Source organism: Ovis aries, chromosome 3, assembly GCF_016772045.2.
Source record: "Ovis aries strain OAR_USU_Benz2616 breed Rambouillet chromosome 3, ARS-UI_Ramb_v3.0, whole genome shotgun sequence".
NCBI classification, from domain to species: domain Eukaryota; kingdom Metazoa; phylum Chordata; class Mammalia; order Artiodactyla; family Bovidae; genus Ovis; species Ovis aries.
The window spans coordinates 127,790,786-127,811,898 of NC_056056.1; positions in this window are offsets into that span (position 1 = coordinate 127,790,786).

Consider the following 21,113-nt stretch of genomic DNA (forward strand, 5'->3'; position numbering starts at 1 on the left):
TGCTAAATAATTCTTGGGCTGGGTAAACAATTAACAACTACATGTTGCTGAACAACTACAATTGTTCCTGGAAGACACAACAACTAAAGCAACTCATTTAGCAAGACTAACTGCTTCTGGATCGATACTCATACCAAGCCCCTTGCCTCACTGTGCCCACCAGTCCATAACTCTCACAACAAATATGGCCTAATCCCTGTCAGTCACCTGCTCCTAAAGACTCCTCCCAAAATCACTAGTCCAAATTCTAATACGATACACACATAAACATACATACATACACATAAAATACACATATATGGTAATATATATATATATATATGCTATATGTATATTTCTTCTTCCTCTTGACTTCCTCTGAGACTCTCTTAAGACTATGGTACTCCCTCTTACTGCAGTTGTTCAGTTGCTAAGTAGTGTCTGACTCTTTGTGACCCCATGGACTGCAAGCCAGGCTTCCCTGTCCTTTACTGCCTCCCAGAGTTTGCTCAGATTCATGTCCATTGAGTTGGTGATGCTATCCAACCATCTCATCCTCTGCCATCCCCTTCTCCTTTTGCCTTCAATCTTTTCCAGCATCAGGGTCTTTTCCAAACAGTCGGTTCTTCCCATCAGGTGACCAAAATATCGGAGCTTCAGCTTTAACATCAGTCCTTCCAAAGAATATTCACGGTTACTTTCTTTTAGGATTGACTAGTTTGATCTCCTTGCAGTCCAAGGGACTCTCAAAAGTCTTCTGCACCACAATTTTAAAGCATCAATTCCTCAGCACTCAGGTTTCTTTATGGTCCAGTTCTCACATCCATACATGACTACTGGAAAAATCATAGCTTTGACTATACAGGCCTTTGTCATCAAAGTGATGTCTCTGCTTTTTAATACTCTGTCTAGGTTTGGCATAGCTTTACTACAGTAGGTTTAATAAATTGAGTTCTGCTGGCTCAGCTGGCTTTGGGGGGCTCCTTATTGGGGCTGACAGATAGCTTAGGCCTTCTCCTAAATACCATATATGTATTAAATTCTTTAATCTTCAAAATAGCCCTATGAGAAAGGTAATAATAGGATTATTATCCACATTTTGCAAATTAAGAAACAGATCTCTACAGTTTAAACAACTTAGGTAAGTACCTTTTGAGGATTAAATATAAAAATGCAGAAAAAAGTACAGCAGAAGTACTAGCACTAAGTAAGGTTTATGAAATATAAGTATTATTTTTCTGTTATATTAATAATATAAAAGAAAAAAATAAGCAAGTCAGCCAAGAGATCTCTACCACGAATACTTTAGTGTTGGGAGAATTGTATACATTTTTCAAATACCCCAAGTGTTTCATCAAGTGTTCATTTTTGACTATCATAGAAAAATAACACATATCCATAATATATGTTTGTTTGGTAACAACATCTTCTTTTTTAAAAAAATATTCTCCTAATCCTTGATCTAGAGAGAGAAGGTGACACTCAGCAAGCTTTTGTTTTATGGCCAGAGCTGAGAAACTAATGGTTATTAGCTACATACCATCTAGATCAGGAGTCAGCAATGTTTTTTTCTGTAAAAATCCAGGTAGTAAATTGCCCTCCCTCTGGTCTCTGTCACAATTACTCAAAGTTGCCACAGTCGCACAAAAGCAAGCCTTAGTTTTATATGGAGGAGTGGATGTGGGTGTGTTCTAATAAAACTTTATTTAGGAAAACGGCGGGCTCTTTTTAGTCTCTGGACCCTGCTTGTCTACCACTCTTCTGGTGGGACTTTGAAAGCATGGGGCTTCCCAGGTGGCACTAGTGGTAAAGAACTCGCCTGCCAGTGCAGGAGATGTTAGAGACGCAGGTTCCATCCTTGGGTAGGGAAGATCCCCTGGAGGAGGGCATGGCAACTCAATCCATTATTCTTGCCTGGAGAATCCCAGGGATGGAGGAGCCTGGCAGGCTACAGTCCATGGATCACAGAGTCAGACACAACCGAAGCAACTTTGCAAACAAACAAATGAAGCACTGTGCTATTTGGATTCCTTGATTTCCTCCTCCTGTCTGACAACCCTGGAAAGCACGTACTCAGGGATACAGCATTAGTTCTCTGTTCACATACTTCATCACTAACTTTTCTGGGTTGTCGTGACATTTCATATTATACTTTGATGGCTTCTGTGACAAAATAAAGATATCATAAGTAAACCCTGGCTGAGAAACAATGCAGTTGGCTGCCGTTTTATGTGAGATCTGAAAGGCTGAATAGTACAACACTGGCGTCACCCAGGCTAGGCTTTAGAGAAAGCAGTCTCTGTGGGAGCTTAGACAACTTCACTAGGGATAAACGAACTATTTTGTGAAATTCAGCACCCAATCTGGTTCCATTATTTTAGAATATAAAAGTGTATGGTGATTAGCTTTGTTTACACTTGGCAAAGTATTGCTTCCTTTTCTGAGGGGAGAAAAAGGACAAAAAGGCTCATAAAAATTTCAAAAGGCTTTTCACTTCAAATAGTTCTTGCAAAACTACATTTGGATGAGTTAAGTGTAAAGGAATCAAAACCATATGGATTGTACTTCTTTAAAAATAAACACTGATTTAAAAATTGAGGAAAAATTCTTGGAAAAAGTAGGCTTTAGTCTTCACAGACTCCAAATATTCAAAAACAACATTGAGAAATTTGATAAACCCAAAGCACAGCTGGGTTTACCCATTCTTAATTATAGTGTTTTCATTGTATATCATGTAAAAATAAACAGCCTCAGGAGTGGCCTACATTCAGTTATTTCAGAAGAGTATGGGGATTTTCATATATCTCTAGAGTAACCTCTGCCCAAATCCTGGATTTGAGGTAAATCACATTATAGTATTTGAAAAGCTAAAATGTTAAGCACTTGTGACTCATCATATTTTATTTTCAAATGTCCAGCCTTTGCTCTAAATCAGAATTAATAAAATGTTGAGAAAGACCTACACTTGATTCTCATAAGGTCACTTACTCTGATTAAATCTGTATGCCTAGATATTTAGTCATCAAAAAATGAGAACCTGGTACTCTTAATTAAATGACATTTCTGGATAGGAATTAGTGCGCATCACAAATAACCAAAACTGAGTTTTCTCAACCACAGTCTTAGTTCCAATGAAATCATTTCAAATAACCATCAGTTTATTCCTATCTATGTTGCAGGACCTTTGCTATGCACTGAAGGTTCCAAAACAGGAAGACATAGTATATCAGAGAAACAAAAGGTGAAATGTAGTCAGGCAAATTATTACAAGACAATGTGATATTCTTTGTAACACATGTAAATATAAATTATTATGACTCCAGAGGAGAGTTGACCAGTTTACTGGAGAGAAAAAAGGTAAAGACATCTTACATGAAGGGACATATAAATGGGCAATGACAGGTCAATAAGAGTTTGCCTGATGGAAAAAAAGGAAGTAAAACATTCCGTGTACAGGAAGCAGAACATACAGAAAGTAAGATACTTTGGGAGAACCTGGAGCGTCTCTGTGTGGTTGGAATACAGGCATAACAAAGATATTGTGGATTTGGTTCCTGATCACCACAGTAAAGTGTGTATCATAACAAAGTGGGTCACACAAATTGTTTGGGTTTCCCAGGGTATGTAAAAATTATGTTAACACTATTCTGTAGTCTAGCAAGTGTGTGATAGCACTGTGTCTAGAAAAACAATGTACATACCTTAATTAAAAATACCTTACTGCTACAAATGCTAACACCTTCTGGGTCTTCAGCAAATTATTATCTTTTTGCAATGGCAATATCAAAGATCACTAATCACAGGTCACCATAAGAAAGATAATGATGAAAAAGTTTGAAACACTGCAAGAATTATCAAAATGTGACACAGAGACACAAAATGAGCAAATGTCATGGGGAAAATTGTGTAAACAGATTTGCTAGGACGGCCACAAATGTCCAATTTGTAAAACAAAAGAAAACAACATGGTATCTGTGCCAAGTGCTATAAAACAAGATACCTGCACAGGTGGGTGGGGAATGGTCGGAGATAAAGCTGGAATGTCACGGCTAAGCCACATAGAAAAAGGCTATGTATGTCAGGCTATGGCTTCCCTAGTAGCTCAGCTGGTAAAGAATCTGCCTTCAATACAGGAGACCTCAGTTCGATTCTTGGGTCAGGAAGTTCTGCTGGAGAAGGGATAGGCTACCCACTCCAGTATTCTTGGGCTTCCCTGGTGGCTCTGCTGGTAAAGAATCCTCCCTCAATGTGAGAGACCTGGGTTCAATCCCTGGCTTGGGAAGATCCCCTGGAGAAGGGAAAGGCTACCCACTCCAGTATTGTGGCCTGGAGAATTCCATGGACTGTATAGTCCACGGGGTGGCAAAGAGTTAGACACGACTAAGTGACTTTCATGTATTTACTTACTATGTCATGCTATGGAATTTGGAATTAATGGGCAGTTATGTACTATTTCTAAGGCCAGATGCAGTGAGAAAGAATTCTGATAGGTGGGGGATAATTTTTAATGCTAAGTCACTTCACTTGTGTCCAACTCTTTGCAACCCTGTAGACTGCAGCCCACCAGGCTCCTCTGTCCATGGGACTCTCCAGTCAAGAATACTGGAGTGGGTTGCTGTGCTCTCTTCCAGGGCATCTTCCTGACCCAGGGATTGGACCTGTGTCTCTTGCGTGTTCTGCACTGGCAGGCAGGTTCTTTACCACAGCCATGTAACAGTCAGGAGAGATGCGAGACCCTGTTCAGTAACTGGGGATCTTGTTAGGATTCTCTGAACATGCATACAGGCTACTACAACATTTGCAAGTGCAACTTAGAAGCAGAGTCCGTGAAGGTAGGGGCTATATCTGGCCTACTTACTGCAGTATTCCCAGCCACCAGCATAGTACCTGCTACATAGGAAATTAGTAGTAAGAACCTGTCCAGTGAATAAGTGGCAAATGGAAAGACAGGTGCTCACTCTCACCACCCTGCTCACCTAGCAAAGAGAGGAAAAATACCTAAGAAACTCTTGTAAAGTTCATAGATCAGTAGCAAAGACTGACTATAAGACTGAAATTTCATCATAGGACTACAGAATTTTTCTCCCATTCCACATATCACTAGTATATCACTAAAGACTTATTTAGAGCAGTCCATCATGCATTGTGTGATGCATGCATGATGCATTTACAGCAGTGCATCATGTCCACTAACCAGTCTGAAGACACGAAGCAAGCATAATGTCAGACATAGAAGGGATGCTGGAATTATCAGACTAGGAATGTAAAACAATTCTTCTAAGGGATTTAATGTATAAACAACATGTACAAATGGATGAGGAATGTAATCAGAGATGGAAATCCTAAGAAGGAAGCAAAAAGAAATGCTAGAGATAAACACTGCAAGAGAAGTGGAGAATTCCTTTGATGGGCTTATTTTTGTGTTGAACCCACCTAAGGAGAGAATCTCTAGGGACACATCAATAGAAATCTCAAAAACTGGAAAAAAAGAAAACACACAAAATGAAAAAAAAAAAAAAAGAAGGAAGAACACAATATTTAAGAACTGGGACAACTACAAAAGGTGTAACGTGTATAAGGCTAACACCAGAAGGCAAAGAAAGATAGAAAGGAACAGAAGAAATATTTGGAAAAAAAAATCACTGAAATTTTCTTCAAATTAATGGCTGTTACCAAAAAAGCAGATCCAGAGGGTTCAGAAACACCAAGCATTATAAATACAGGAGAAAAAGAACTGTATGTAGGCATTCATTTTCAAATTACATAAAAAATAAAGAAAAAATTCTGAAAGAAGCTGGGGTCAGGCAGGCAACACCTTATCTATAGAGAAACAAAGATAAGATTACATCTGACTTATCTTGAGAAATGATTCAAGCAAGAAGAGAATCAAGTGAAATATTTAAAGTGTTCAGGAGAAAAAGATATCAATGTAGAATTCTGTACCTTGCAAATTTATCCTTCTAAGTGAAGGAGAGATAAAGACTTTTTCAAGCAAACAAAAACTGAGAGAATTTTTTTTGTCAGTTGATCTGAACTGGAAGACATGATGAAAGAGATTTTTCTGGCAAGGTGGAAAATAATATCAGTCAGAACTCAAGTCTAAAAAAGTAAGAAAGAGCATTAGAGAAAGAATAAGTGAAAAATGAGGTGAAATTTTTCTTTTTCTTAATTGATACCAGGTACTAGTTTGTTGGATGCAATCTCAAAAATGACAGAATGATCTCTGTTCTTGTCCAAGGCAAACCATTTGATATCACGGTAATCCAAGTCTATGCCCCAACCAGTAATGCTGAAGAAGTTGAAGTTGAATGGTTCTATGAAAACCTATAAGAACTTCTAGAACTAACACCCCCAAAATATGTCTTTTTCATTATAGGGGAATGGAATGCAAAAGTAGGAAGTCAAGAAATACCTGGAGTAACAGGCAAATTTGGCCTTGGAGTACAGAATGAAGCAGGGCAAAGGCAAATAGAGTTTTATCAAGAGAAGGCACTGGTCATAGCAAACACCTTCTTCCAACAACACAAGAGAAGACTCTACACATGGACATCACTAGATGGTCAACACCGAAATCAGGTTGATTATAGTCTTTGCAGCCAAAGATGGAGAAGCTCTATATAGTCAGCAAAAATAAGACTGGGAGCTGACTGTGGCTCAGATCATGAACTCCTTATTGCCAAGTTCAGACTTAAATTGAAGAAAGTAGGGAAAACCACTAGACCATTCAGGTATGACCTAAATCAAATCCCTTTCAATTATACAGTGGAAGTGATGAACGGATTCAAGGGATTAGATCTGATAGAGTGCCTGAAGAACTATGGACGGAGATTCTTGAAACTGTACAGGAGACAGGGATCAAGACCACCCCTAAGAAAAAGAAATGCAAAAAGACAAAATGGCTGTCTGGGGAGGCCTTACAAATAGCTGTGAAAAGAAAAGAAGTGAAAGACAAAGGAGAAAAGAAGGATATAAGCATCTGAATGCAGAGTTCCAAAGAATAGCAAGAAGAGATAAGAAATCCTTCCTCAGTGATCAATGCAAAGAAATAGAGGGAAACAATAGAATGGGAAAGGTTAGAAATCTCTTCAAGAGAATTAGAGATACCGAGGGAACATTTCATGTGAAGATGGGCTCGATAAAGGACAGAAATGGTATGGATCTAACAGAAGCAGAAGATATTAAGAAGAGGTAGAAGATACACAGAAGAACTATACAAAAAAGATCTTCATGACCCAGATAATCATGATGGTGTGATCACTCACCTAGAGGCAGACAGCCTGGAATGTGAAGTCAAGTGGGCCTTAGAAAGCACCACTACAAACAAAGTTAGTGGAGGTGATGGAATTCCAGTTGAGCTATTTCAAATCCTAGATGATGCTGTCAAAGTGCTGCACTCAATATGCCAGCAAATTTGGAAAACTCAGCAGTGGCCACAGGACTGGAAAAAGTCAGTTTTCATTCCAACCCCAAAGAAAGACAATGCCAAAGAATGCTCAAACTAACTCACAATTGCACTCAAATCATGCTCTAGTAAAGTAATGCTCAAAATTCTCTAAGCCAGGCTTCAGCAATACGTGAACCGTGAACTCCCTGATGTTCAAGCTGGTTTTAGAAAAGACAGAGGAACCAGAGATCAAATTGCCAATATCTGCTGGATCATGGAAAAAGCAAGAGAGTTCCAGAAAACATCGATTTCTGCTTTATTGACTATGCCAAAGCCTTTGACTGTGTGGATCACAATAAACTGTGGAAAATTCTGAAAGAGATGGGAATACCAGACCACCTGACCTGCCTCCTGAGAAATCTTTACTCAGATCAAGAAGCAACAGTTAGAACAGGACGTGGAACAACAGACTGGTTCTAAATAGGAAAAGGAGTACGTCAAGGCTGTATATTGTAATTCTGCTTATTTAATTTCTATGCAGAGCACATCATGAAAAATGCTGGACTGGAGGAAGCACAAGCTGGAATCAAGATTGCCAGGAGAAATATCAATAACCTCAGATATTGAATAATCTCAGAAATATCGATAACTTCTCAGATGACACCACCCTTATGGCAGAAGTGAAGAGGAATTAAAGAGCCTCTTGATACAAGTGAAAGAGGAGAGTGAAAAAGCTGGCTTAAAGCTCAACATTCAGAAAACTAAGATCGTGGCATCCGGTCCCATCACTTCATGGCGAATAGATGCGAAAATAATGGAGAGTGACAGACTTTATTTTTGGGGGCTCCAAAATCACTGCAGATTGTGACTGCAGCCATGAAATTAAAAGACACTCGCTCCTTGGAAGAAAAGTTATGACTAACCTAGACAGCATATTAAAAGGCAGAGACATTACTTTGCCAACAAAGGCCCGTCTAGTCAAACCTATGGTTTTTCCAGTGGTCATGTATGGATGTGAAAGTTGGACTATGAAGAAAGCTGAGTACCAAAGAATTGATTTGTTTGAACTGCGGTGTTGGAGAAGACTCTTGAGAGTCCCTTGGACTGCAAGGAGATCCAACTCATTCATCCTAAGGAAATCAGTCCTGAATATTCATTGGAAGGACTGATGCAGAAGCTGAAACTCCAATACTTTGGCCACCGATTGAGAAGAAATGACTCACTGGAAAAGACCTTGATGCTAGGAAAGACTGAAGGCAGGAAGAGAAGTGGTCGACAGAGAATGAGATGGTTAGATGGCATCACAGACTTGATTGACATGAGTTTGATTAAACTCCCAGAGTTGGTGATGCACAGGAAAACCAGAGGTACTGCAGTCTATGGGGTTGCAGAGTCAGACTCGACTGAATGACTGAACTGAACTGAACTAGTTTGTAGAGGTTTCCCAGGTGGCTAAGTGAGTAAAGAATCCACCTGCAATGCAGGAGACACAGGAGCTGCTGCTGCTGCTAAGTCGCTTCAGTCATGTCTGACTCTGTGCGACCCCATAGACGACAGCCCACCAGGCTCCCCCTTTCCTGGGATTCTCCAGGCAAGAACAGTGGAGTGGGTTGCCATTTCCTTCTCCAATCCATGAAAGTGAAAAGTGAAAAGTGAAAGTGAAGTCGCTCAATCATGTCCAACTCTTTGCAACCCCATGGACTGCAGCCCTCCAGGCTCCTCCACCCATGGGATTTTCCAGGCAAGAGTACTGGAGTGGGGTGCCATTCCTAGATTGGGAATATCCCCTGGAGGCGGGCACAGCAAGCCACTCCAGTATTGCCTGCAGAATCCTATGGAGAAAGAAACCAAGTGGGCTACTGTCCATAGGGTCACAAAGATTAAGACGTGTTATGTGACTGAGAGTGCATGAAGGTACTTGTTTGTTAAAAGTAAAATACCAACAATACATTTGATTATGAATGCTTGTGTATACATTTTATATATAAATACATACTTATGCATGCTTATAGTTTCGCAGGTGGCACAGTGGTAAAGAATCCACCTGCGAATGTGAGAGATGTAACAGACAAGGGTTTGATCCCTGGGTTGGGAAGATCTCCTGCAGCAAGAAATGGCAACCAGCTCCAGTATTCTTGCCTGGAAGATCGCATGGACAAGAGGAGCCTGGGGGCTACAGACCATGGGAAGGCAAAGAATCAGACACGACTAAGTGACTGAGCATGCACATACACATATATGCTTATATATAAGTGAAATGAATAGCAGCAATGATAAAAGGTACAGGAGGAGGAAATAAAATAATTTTGTAATTATAAGGTATTCACACTACCCATAAAGAGGTATCAGTCAGTTCAGTCGCTCAGTCGTGTCCGACTCTTTGCGACCCCATGAATCGCAGCACGCCAGGCCTCCCTGTCCATCACCAACTCCCGGAGTTCATTCAGACTCAAGTCCATTGAGTCTGATGCCATCCAGCCATCTCATTCTCTGTTGTCCCCTTCTCCTCCTGCCCCCAATCCCTCCCAGAATCAGAGTCTTTTCCAATGAGTCAACCCTTCACATGAGGTGGCCAAAGTACTGGAGTTTCAGCTTTAGCATCATTCCTTCCAAAGAAATCTCAGGGCTGATCTCCTTCAGAATGGACTGGTTAGATCTCCTTGCAGTCCAAGGGACTCTCAAGAGTCTTCTCCAACACCACAGTTCAAAAGCATCAATTCTTTGGTACTCAGCCTTCTTCATAGTCCAACTCTCACATCCATACATGACCACTGGAAAAACCATAGCCTTGACTAGACAGACCTTTGTTGGCAAAGTAATGTCTCTACTTTTCAATATGCTATCTAGGTTGGTCATAACTTTTCTTCCAAGGAGTAAGCATCCTTTAATTTTATGGCTGCAGTCACCATCTGCAGTGATTTTGGAGCCCCCAAAATAAAGTCTGACACTGTTTCCACTGTTTCCCCATCTATTTCCCATGAAATTATGGGACCAGATGCCATGATCTTTGTTTTCTGAATGTTGGGCTTTAAGCCAACTTTTTCACTCTTCTCTTTCACTTATATCAAGAGGCTTTTTAGTTCCTCTTCACTTTCTGCCATAAGGGTGGTGTCATCTGCATATCTGAGGTTATTGATATTTCTCCCAGCAATCTCAGTTCCAGCCTTGGCTTCCACCCCAGCGTTTCTCATGATGTACCATGCATATAAATTAAATAAGCAGGCTGACAATATACAGCCTCAATGTACTCCTTTTCCTATTTGGAACCAGTCTGTTGTCATGTCCAGTTCTAACTGTTATTTCCTGACCTGCATATAAATTTCTCAAGAGGCAGGTTAGGTGGTCTGGTATTCCCATCACTTTCAGAATTTTCCAGAGTTTATTGTGATCCATACAGTCAAAGGCTTTGGCATAGTCAATAAAGCAGAAACAGATATTTTTCTGGAACTCTCTTGCTTTTTCGATGATCCAGTGGATGTTGGCAACTTGATCTCTGGTTCCTCTGCCTTTTCTAAAACCAGCTTAAACATCTGTAAGTTCACGGTTCACGTATTGCTGAAGCCTGGCTTGGAGAATTTTGAGCATTACTTTACTTGTGTGTGAGATGAGTGCAATTGTGTGGTAGTTTGAGCATTCTTTGGCATTGCCTTTCTTTGGAATTGGAATGAAAACTGACCTTTTCCAGTCCTGTGGCCACTGCTGAGTTTTCCAAATTTGCTGGCATGTTGAGTGCAACACTTTCACAGTATCATCTTTCAGGATTTGAAATAGCTCCACTGGAATTCCATCACCTCCACTAGCTTTGTTCGTAGTGGTGCTTTCTAAGGCCCACTTGACTTCACATTCCAGGCTGTTTGGCTCTAGGTGAGTGATCACACCATTGTGATTATCTGGGTCATGAAGATCTTTTTGTACAGTTCTTCTGTGTATTCTTGCCACCTCTTCTTAATATCTTCTGCTTCTGTTAGGTCCATACCATTTCTGTCCTTTATTGAGCCCATCTTTGAATGAAATATTCCCTTAGTGTCTCTAATTTTCTTGAAGAGATCTCTAGTCTTTCCCATTCTATTGTTTTCCTCTATTTCTTTGCATTGATTGCTGAAGAAGGCTTTCTTATCTCTTCTTGCTATTCTTTGGAACTCTGCATTCAGATGCTTATATCTTTCCTTTGCTCCTTTGCTTTTTGCTTCTCTTCTTTTCACAGCTATTTGTAAGGCCTCCCCAGACAGCCATTTTGCTTTTTTGCATTTCTTTTCCATGGGGATGGTCTTGATCCCTGTCTCCTGTACAATATCACGAACCTCATTCCATAGTTCATCAGGCACTCTATCTATCAGATCTAGGCCCTTAAATCTATTTCTTACTTCTGCTGTATAATCATAAGGGATTTGATTTAGGTCATATCTGAATGAATGGTCTAGTGGTTTTCCCTACTTTCTTCAATTTAAGTCTGAATTTGGCAATAAGGAGTTCATGATCTGAGCCACAGTCAGCTCCTGGTCTTGTTTTTGTTGACTGTATAGAGCTTCTCCGTCTTTGGCTGCAAAGAATATAATCAATCTGATTTCAGTGTTAACCATCGATGTCCATGTGTAGAGTCTTCTCTTGTGTTGTTGGAAGAGGGTGTTTGCTATGACCAGTGCATTTTCTTGGCAAAACTCTATTAGTCTTTGCCCTGCTTCATTCTGTATTTTAAGGCCAAATTTGCCTGTTACTCCAGGTGTTTTTTGACTTCCTACTTTTGCATTCCAGTCCCCTAGAATGATAAGGACATCTTTTTTGGGTGTTAGTTCTAAAAGGTCTTGGAGGTTTTCATAGAACCGTTCAACTTCAGCTTCTTCTGTGTTACTGGTTGGGGCATAGACTTGGGTTACTGTGATACCGAATGGTTTTCCTTGGAAATGAACAGAGATCATTCTGTCGTTTTTGAGGTTGCATCCAAGTACTGCATTTCAGACTGTTTTGTTGACCATGATGGCTACTCCATATCTTCTGAGGGATTAGTGCCTGCAGCAGTAGATATAATGGTCATCTGAGTTAAATTCACCCATTCCAGTCCATTTTAGTTCGCTGATTCCTAGAATGTTGACGTTCACTATTGCCATCTCCTGTTTGACCACTTCCAATTTGCCTTGATTCATGGACCTAACATTCCAGGTTCCTATGCAGTATTGCTCTTTACAGCATCGGACCTTGCTTCTGTCACCAGTCACATCCACAACTGGGTATTGTTTTTGCTTTGGCTCCATCCCTTCATTCTTTCTGGAGTTATTTCTCCACTGACCTCCAGTAGCATATTGGGCACCTACCGACCTGGGGAGTTCCTCTTTCAGTATCCTATCATTTGGCCTTTTCATACTGTTCATGGGGTTCTCAAGGCAAGAATACTGAAGTGATTTGTCATTCCCTTCTCCAGTGGACCACATTCTGTCAGACCTCTCCACCATGACCCGCCCATCTTGGGTTGCCCTGCAGGCATGGCTTAGTTTCATTGAGTTAAACAAGGCTGTGGTCCTAGTGTGATTAGATTGACTTGTTTCTGTGAGTATTGTTCCAATGTGTCTGCCCTCTGATGCCCTCTTGCAACACCTACAGTCTTACTTGGGTTTCTCTTTCTTTGGATGTGGGGTATCTCTTCACTGCTGCTCCAGCAAAGCCCAGCCGCTTCTCCTTACCTTGGAGGGGTATCTCATTACCACCACCCCTCCTGACTTTGAACGTGTGATGGCTCCTCTAGGCCCTCCTGCACCCGCGCAGCCACTGCTTCTTGGACGTGGGGTTGCTCCTCCCGGCCACTGCCCCTGGCCTGAGGCGTGGGGTAGCTCCTCCCGGCAGCTGCCCCTGACCTCGGACTGGGGTAGCTCCTCTTGGCCGCACTAAGTGCTCCAGTTGCAGCCGCCCACGCTAAGTGGTATAGTGTTATTTTAAGGTGAAATTAGATTAGATGTAAATGTCTGTGTGTTCAGTCACTAAGTCATGTTCAGCTCTTTGTGACCCATGGACTGAGCACACCTGGCTTCCCTTATCCTTCACTGTCTCCTGGAATTTGCTCAAATTCATGTACATTGAGTTGGTAATGCTATCTAACCATGTCATCCTCTGCTACCCCCGTCTCTTTCACCTTCAGTCTTTTCCAGAATCAGGGTCTTTTCCAATGAGTTATCTCTTTGCTTCAGTTGGCCAAAGTATTGGAGCTTCAGCTTCAGCATCAGTCCTTCCACTGAATATTCAGTGTTGACTTCCTTTAGGATTGACTGGTTGGCAAATGTCTAGTGCACACTTTAGACTAGCCTCTAAAAACAGTAAAATAATAATGTGCTAAGCTTAGTCGCTCAGTCTTGTTGAACTCTTTGCAACCCCATGAACTGTAGCCTGGCAGGCTTCTCTGTTCATGGGGATTCTCCAGGCACCAATACTGGAGTAGGTGGCCTATCCCTTCTCCAGTGAATCTTCCAGGCCCAGGAATCAAACCGGGGTCTCCTGCATTGCAGGTGGATTATTTACCAGCTGAGTTGCCAGTGAAACCTCAAATAATAACAAGTATAATTAATATGCTAGGAAAGAACAAAATGGAATCATAAAATACTCAATTAAAGTCACAAAATAAGTTAGCATGCTTGAGGGGCAGATGGGGCTTCCTTTTACTTTCCTCCACATCTTTTTATGGTTTTGTGCTGAGAAAGCAAGAACTCACACCCAAACTTATTTAAAGACAGAGTAAGAATAATGTCAGTCTACAAACAAACATCTAAAAACAATTGCTAAGACTTTTATAGCTGGCAACAATTTCCTAGCCTCCTTTCCCATCCACTCTTCCCTGCCCCCCCAAAAAGAAAAGAAAATACATAAAACCACAAAAGTAGAGAAAGTAGAAATAAGAACAAAAAATGAGGGCAACAAATATGGTGATGAGGGATTTGGGGCAGGAGGAAAAGGAGATGGCAGAGGATGAGATGGCTTGATGGCATCACCGACTTGATGGACATGAGTTTCAGTGAACTCCGGGAGATGGTGATGGACAGGGAGGCCTGGTGTGCTGTGATTCATGGGGATGCAAAGAATTGGACATGACTGAGTGACTGAACTGAACTGAACTGAATCTATGTCAACAATCATGTTGAATGTCAATTGTGTAAAAGTGCCAATTAAACGACAGAAATTGTTGGTTCTAAACCTATGACTGATTCATGTTGAGGTTTGACAGAAAACCAAAAAAAATCTGTAAAGCAGTTATCCTTCAGTAAAAAAATGAATAAATTAAAAAAATAAAAATACCCAACTATATACTGTGTACAAGAAACCCCACTTCCAATAGATATACAACTATAGATTAAAAGTAAATGGATGGAAGAAAACATGCCAGGCCAGCACTAATCAAAAGAAAAACTATATTAATTTCAGACAGAGCATCTGTAAATAAGTGTTCACTATAAAATAATTCTGACTTTGCTGTATGAAAATGTTTATAATAAAATGTTGGAGAAAGATTCAGTAAATAATGTATTTAATAATATGATAATATCAAAGACATGTGAATGCAGACTGGATATTCGATGATATTAAGGGCTTCCCTGCTGGCTCAGACAATAGAGAATCTGCCTGCAATGCAGGAGACCTGGGTTCGATCCCTGGGTCAGAAAGATCCCCTGGAGAAGGGAATGGCAACCCACTCCAGTATCCTTGCCTGGAAAATTCCATGGACAGAGGAGCCAGGCAGGACACAGCCTGTGGGGTCGCAACAAGTTGGATAGGATTAGCAACTAACACTAATCAGAACTACTATATTTATTTTTGAGAGTGATAATGATATAGTGGTTATATTCTTTAATGAGATCTTATTTTTTAGAGATACATTGCAAAATATGAAAGCTAGAGACCCTTGGCTTTTTGAGACCAAAAAGTTTTGAGAACAAAACTTTGACAAGTTTTTGTTTGTTTGTTTGTCAAATTTATATTTTTAAACTCATGTAATTGACCTTAAGGTCTTCCCAGTTATCTTCTTTTTCCCTATGGCTATAACATTAACCCTGAAAACAGTATCTGTATGAAATCATGGGGCAAAAAATAGAGCAAAAAGTGATTGTTAGTGTAGGAATTTACAAGTTAAAGCATATGAGCTCAAAAAGCACTGGACTTAAAAGAAGAGAATCACTTCATCTAGTCTATCACAGCAAAGGGCTAAAAAAAGAAAAATCTCATGGTCATATTAATAGACAGAAAAAGCATTTGACAAAATCCAGCACCCATTCATGATAAAAACTTGTGAAAAGAAACAGCATGGATTTGGAAATAGAACAATTTGGATTTATATCTTAGTTCCCTCACTTAGTAGTTGTATGACTTGAGGTAAATCACTTAGTTTCTCTGAGATTTGTAAGATGAGCCTAATAGACTACGCATTACAGAGGCTTTATAGGATTAAATGAGCTAATTCATTTATTTTCATTCATCCAACAAAATGAGCACTTGCTATGAGTCAAACACTGTGTTTAGTCTAAAGGATACAACATTGGAAGAGAGAGGGTGCCTAACCTCAGAAAATTTTACAATAGTGCAGAAAGGCAATAAAAAATTAAACAATTAAAATTTTGTAGATTGTTATAAATTTTATGAAGAAAATAGACATAGTATTGTGCTAGATGATGATGGGAAATGAAGTATGATATTTAAGGAGACCAGAAAACATGTCTTTGGGGGAACAACTGAACAGTGCATAGTATGTGCTCTGAATCAATCAGGGTTAACCAGTGGGAGACACATACACACACACAATTATATTGTGCAATTAGACTCACCAAAAAAGAAATAGACATTATTTACAATTAGACACAAAATACTCTGAACACATACATATATACTGTGTAAGTGTATGAAAGTATGCTTATATGAATATATGTATAATCATATATAGTCTAGATGATTTATTGCAAGGATCTAGCTTATGAGATTGGCTAGCATGGCAAATCCCAAACCCATTATTTCAGGCTGGAAACTCTAGAGCAGAAGCTGATCCTGCAGTCACAGGTGGAATTTCTTCTTTTTCAATGAAATTTTAGTTTTGGGTTTTTTTTTTTTTCCCTGAGATTTTCAACTGTTTGGATCAGACCCATCTAAATTATCAAAGATAACATCCTTTACTTAAAATCAATTGATTGTAGAGTTAATCACACCAAAAAATCTTCACACCATCACCAAAATTAATGTTTGTTTATTGGAATAGCTGGGTACTCTAGGTTATCTAAGCTGTTATGAAATTAATTCATCACATGATCTAAGATTCTAATTTTTTTTTTTTTTTTTTTTTGCCGCAAATGACTTAAAGTATACTTTGGAGGACCTGGATGTATAGTCACCTTTCCAATGAAAATCATTCTCCCAAGGCTTTTCAACCATCTCTCATATCAAATCACCATAAATAAGGATTTTGAAAAGACATATGTTTCATTTAATGAACTGAAACAACATCTTCCCTGTTGTAAGATTCTATACCATGACAGCTGAACAGGTTGAATTCCAAAATGCTCATTATTTTTAAATATGAAAAAAATAGTAGAAAGATTTCACTGCTCCAAAAGATCCAGCAGGCAGCACAACTATCAAATATCTTTAAATGATTAATGGCAAAAAAGCTATGCTTCCTTCCTTATGGTACTTCATATTTTTGATTCTAGAGAAATATGTTTTTAATATTCATTTAGTATTGATCAAATACCCATGACTTTCATATTAAAACAAAATTGAGAGCACATTTATTTTGCAAGTTAATATTTTACAACGTATGAGTTGGAAAATCCAAGTTAAAAATTGGTATAGAAAGTTTGTTAAATCATGTAAAATGAACTAGAAATATGTATACCCTTATACCTCTTCATTTATCAGGCATGAATGCTCTTGTGTGTGTGTGTTTTCTTTTCTTTACATGAAAAAGTAATTTTAAAGTAATGGATGCTTGTTTACCTTTTTTCCTTTCTTGGTTCTTGAATTGCAAACAGTATAGTCTTAAGTTCTTGGTTTCATAAATGTGGACAGACCTTGGTACTTCTTGCCAACTTCTCCCCTGGAAATCAGGGAACATCACTTTTGGCATAGCTCCAGAAAGATGATAGATAACCAAATTAACTAAAGAAAGAATTAATAAAATAGCCCCTAGACTCATTGCAATTTGTTATTGATTATACCATTCTGTCACATTGACTGGAAATTTATGCTTTCACTAGAGTTTGAAAACATTCTTCCTTTGGGTATGAAGGGAGCTTGATTTAATCTAACTGTTGAAACTTTTTAAAGTGCCTACCTTCCTCCTAGTCTGACCACAGTGTTCTGTATCTAATGCAGAGTACTTCTAGTCATCTTGAACATACTAGCTATAACCCATAATTGGTACTTTGAGATCCAGTTTTCCCCTCTGACCACAGAATGGAAGATTGGAATATTTCTATAATTCAGAGCTATGCTCCCCTCCAAGATGATTTTTTTTTAAGACTATTTTCACCCCTGTTCTCTCTCAAAATTATTGTTAAAATACATGTTACACTAAAAGTAATTCCTCTTGCTTCTAGGAGAAAGCTGTCTCTCAAGTTAAGGCATATCGTGTTGAAATTTTGGTGGTGCTGAACTGAACTGAGTGGTAATGAATACGCCTGTTAGTGCAGGAGAAGCCAGAATTGCAGGTTCAGTCCCTGGGTAGGAAAGATCCCCTGGAGTAGGATATTGACGTGGCTATACATGTCAAAATCCTCGCCCGGGAAATTCCAAGGACAGAGTAACCTGATTGACTGCAGTTTATGGGGCTGCAGAGAGTCGGACACCACTGAGCGACTGAGCCTGCACTTGTATAACTGTTACAATGATGGATATGAAATGAATTGATATTTTATAGAGTAGCAAAATCTGTGCTAAATTTCAAAGATGAGAGTGGAAAACTATACAGAAATAAAACAGATGAGGAAACTAAGTAAGGGGAAGATATCTGAATTACTGGAGTCCCCATACTAGGCATGCCAATTTTTAATGCCTTATTACCTGCTCAGCACTTATACCATGAGACTTGCAGGTCTGGTAAATGCCATATGTCATAATTTCTTCCCTGTTATATATGATGCATATTAGCATATTAAAGACTTCAAAGTGAAGAACTCTGAGCATGTGTTGCCTAAATTTACAACTTTTCCTTGGTATCCCTGGGGGATTGCTTCCACTCCACCGATAACCAAAATTTGTAGATGCATAAGTCCCTTGTATAATGGGACATAGTATTTGTGTATAACTTACACATATCCTTCCATATACTTTAAATAATTTCTAGATTACTTATAATACCTAATGCAAGGTAAATGCTGTATAAATGGTTCCATGCAAGAGACAAGTCCAATTTTTGCTTTTTGGAGCTTTTTGGAGTTTTTAAAAAATATTTTCTATCTGTGATTGTCTGAATCCATAGATGTGGAGCCATTGTATATGGATGGCTGATTGTATCTAATAATATTTTTCTGTTTTTTTCTTTTTCTTTCCCGAGGTGCTGTGGCTTTCTGGAATATGTTTTAGAAGATATTATGTTAGATCTCATGGGTGATATAAAATATAGTCAAAGATTTAGGAATCAGAACCAGAAATATTTAGTCCCCAGGATTCAATGAGGAAACAGAGGTTAGAGAGAAGCAATGGAAAAATAAAAAAAATCAAAAGATCAAGAAGAAAAAACCAAGGAAAAGAACATTAGGTTTTGATCAGGACGGGAACACTAGTAGTGACTAGTGGTGTTAAGCTGCAGGCCAAACTAGATCTCAGAAATGCTAAATGACAAAATGTATTAAGAACAATTCAACTCCATTGATTTAGTTGTGAAAGAAAATAAAGAACTAGTTAGAAAAACTAAGTGTGTTAAGTGAATTAAGTATTGCTTATTTAGCAACAGTTGAAGCTTGCTATGTTAGAAGTTAGAAAGGGAAGGCTGATTGTTCAGTTCAGTCACTCAGTTGTGTCTGACTCTTTGTGACCCCATGGACTGCAGCACTCCAGGCTTCCCTGTCCATAATCAACTCCCAGAGCTTGCTCAAACTCATGTCCCTCAAGTCAGTGATGGACATCTCATCCTCTGTCATCCCCTTCTCCTCCTGCCTTCAATCTTTCCCAGCATCAGGGGCTTTTCAAATGAGTCAGTTCTCATCAGGTGGCCAAACTATTGGAGTTTCAGTTTCAGCATTGTCCTTCCAATGAATATTCAGGACTGATTTCCTTTAGGATGGACTGATTGGGTTTCCTTGCAATCCAAGGAACTCTCAAGAGTCTTCTCCAACACCACAATTCAAAGGCATCAATTCTTTGGCACTCAGATTCCTTTATAATCCAACTCTCACATCCATACATGACTACTGGAAAAGCCATAGCTTTGATTAGATGAACTTTCGTTGGCAAATTAATGCCTCTGCTTTTTAATATGCTGTCTAGGTTGGTCATTACTTTTCTTCCAAGGAGCAAGTGTCTTTTAATTTCACGGCTGTAGTCATCATCTACAGTGATTTTGTAGCCCCCAAAATAAAGTCTGTCACTGTTTCCACTGTTTCCCCGTCAATTTGCCATGAAGTGATGGGACCAGATGCCATGATCTTAGTTTTCTGGATGCCGAGTTTTAAGCCAACTTGTTCACTCTCCTCTTTCGCTTTCATCAAAAGGCTCTTTAGTTCTTTGCTTTCTGCCATAAGGGTAGTATCATCTGTATATCTGAGGTTATTGATATTTCTCCCGGCAATCTTGATTCCAGCTTGTGCTTCATCCAGTCCAACATTTCTCATGATATGCTCTGCATGTAAACTAAATAAGCAGGGTGACAATATACAGTCTTGACATACTCCTTTTCCGATTTGGAGCTAGTCTATTGCTCCATGTCCAGTTCTAACTGTTGTTTGTTGACCTGAGTAAAGATTTCTCAAGAGGCAGGTCAGGTGGTTTGCTATTCCTCTCTTTAAGAATTTTCCAGTTTGTTGTGATGCACATAGTCAAAGGTTTTGGTGTAGTCAGTAAAGTGTCAGGGATGCTCGAAGGACTCAAACAATCCTCGTGCACACCAGGACCCAGAACCCCACAAAGACTGAGCCAGAATGGTGTTTGAGTGTCTCCTGCAGTGGTATGGGTGAGTAGTGGACTGCTGCATGGGCAGGGGCTCTGGGTGCAGTAGATCTGGGTATGGCATAAGCTCTCTTAGAGGAAGTTGCCATTAACCCCACCATAAAGCCTCTAGAACTTACACAGGACTGGGGAAGCAGACTCTTGTGTGCACCAGGACCCAGGAGAAAGGAGCAGTGACCCCACAAGAGACTGACACCGACTTACCCATGAGTGTCCAGGAGTCTCTGGCAGAGGCGTGGGTCAGCAGTGGCCTGCTGCAGGGTTGGGGGCACTGAATGCAGCAGTGTCTGCATGGAACCTTTTCAAGGAGGTTGCCATTATCTTCATTACCTCCACCATAGTTTGGCCTCAGGTCAAACAACAAGGAGGGCACACAACCCCGCTCATCAACAGAATATTGGATTAAAGATTTACTGAGCAATGTCCTGACCATCAGAACAAGACCCAGTTTCCGCCTCAATCAGTCTCTCCCATCAGGAAGCTTCCATAAGCTTCTTATCCTTCTCCATCAGAGGGCAGACAGAATGAAAACCACAATCACAGAAAACTGACCAATCTAATCACATGGACCACAGCCTTGTGTAACTCAATGAAACTATGGGCCATGCCGTGTAGGGCCACCCAA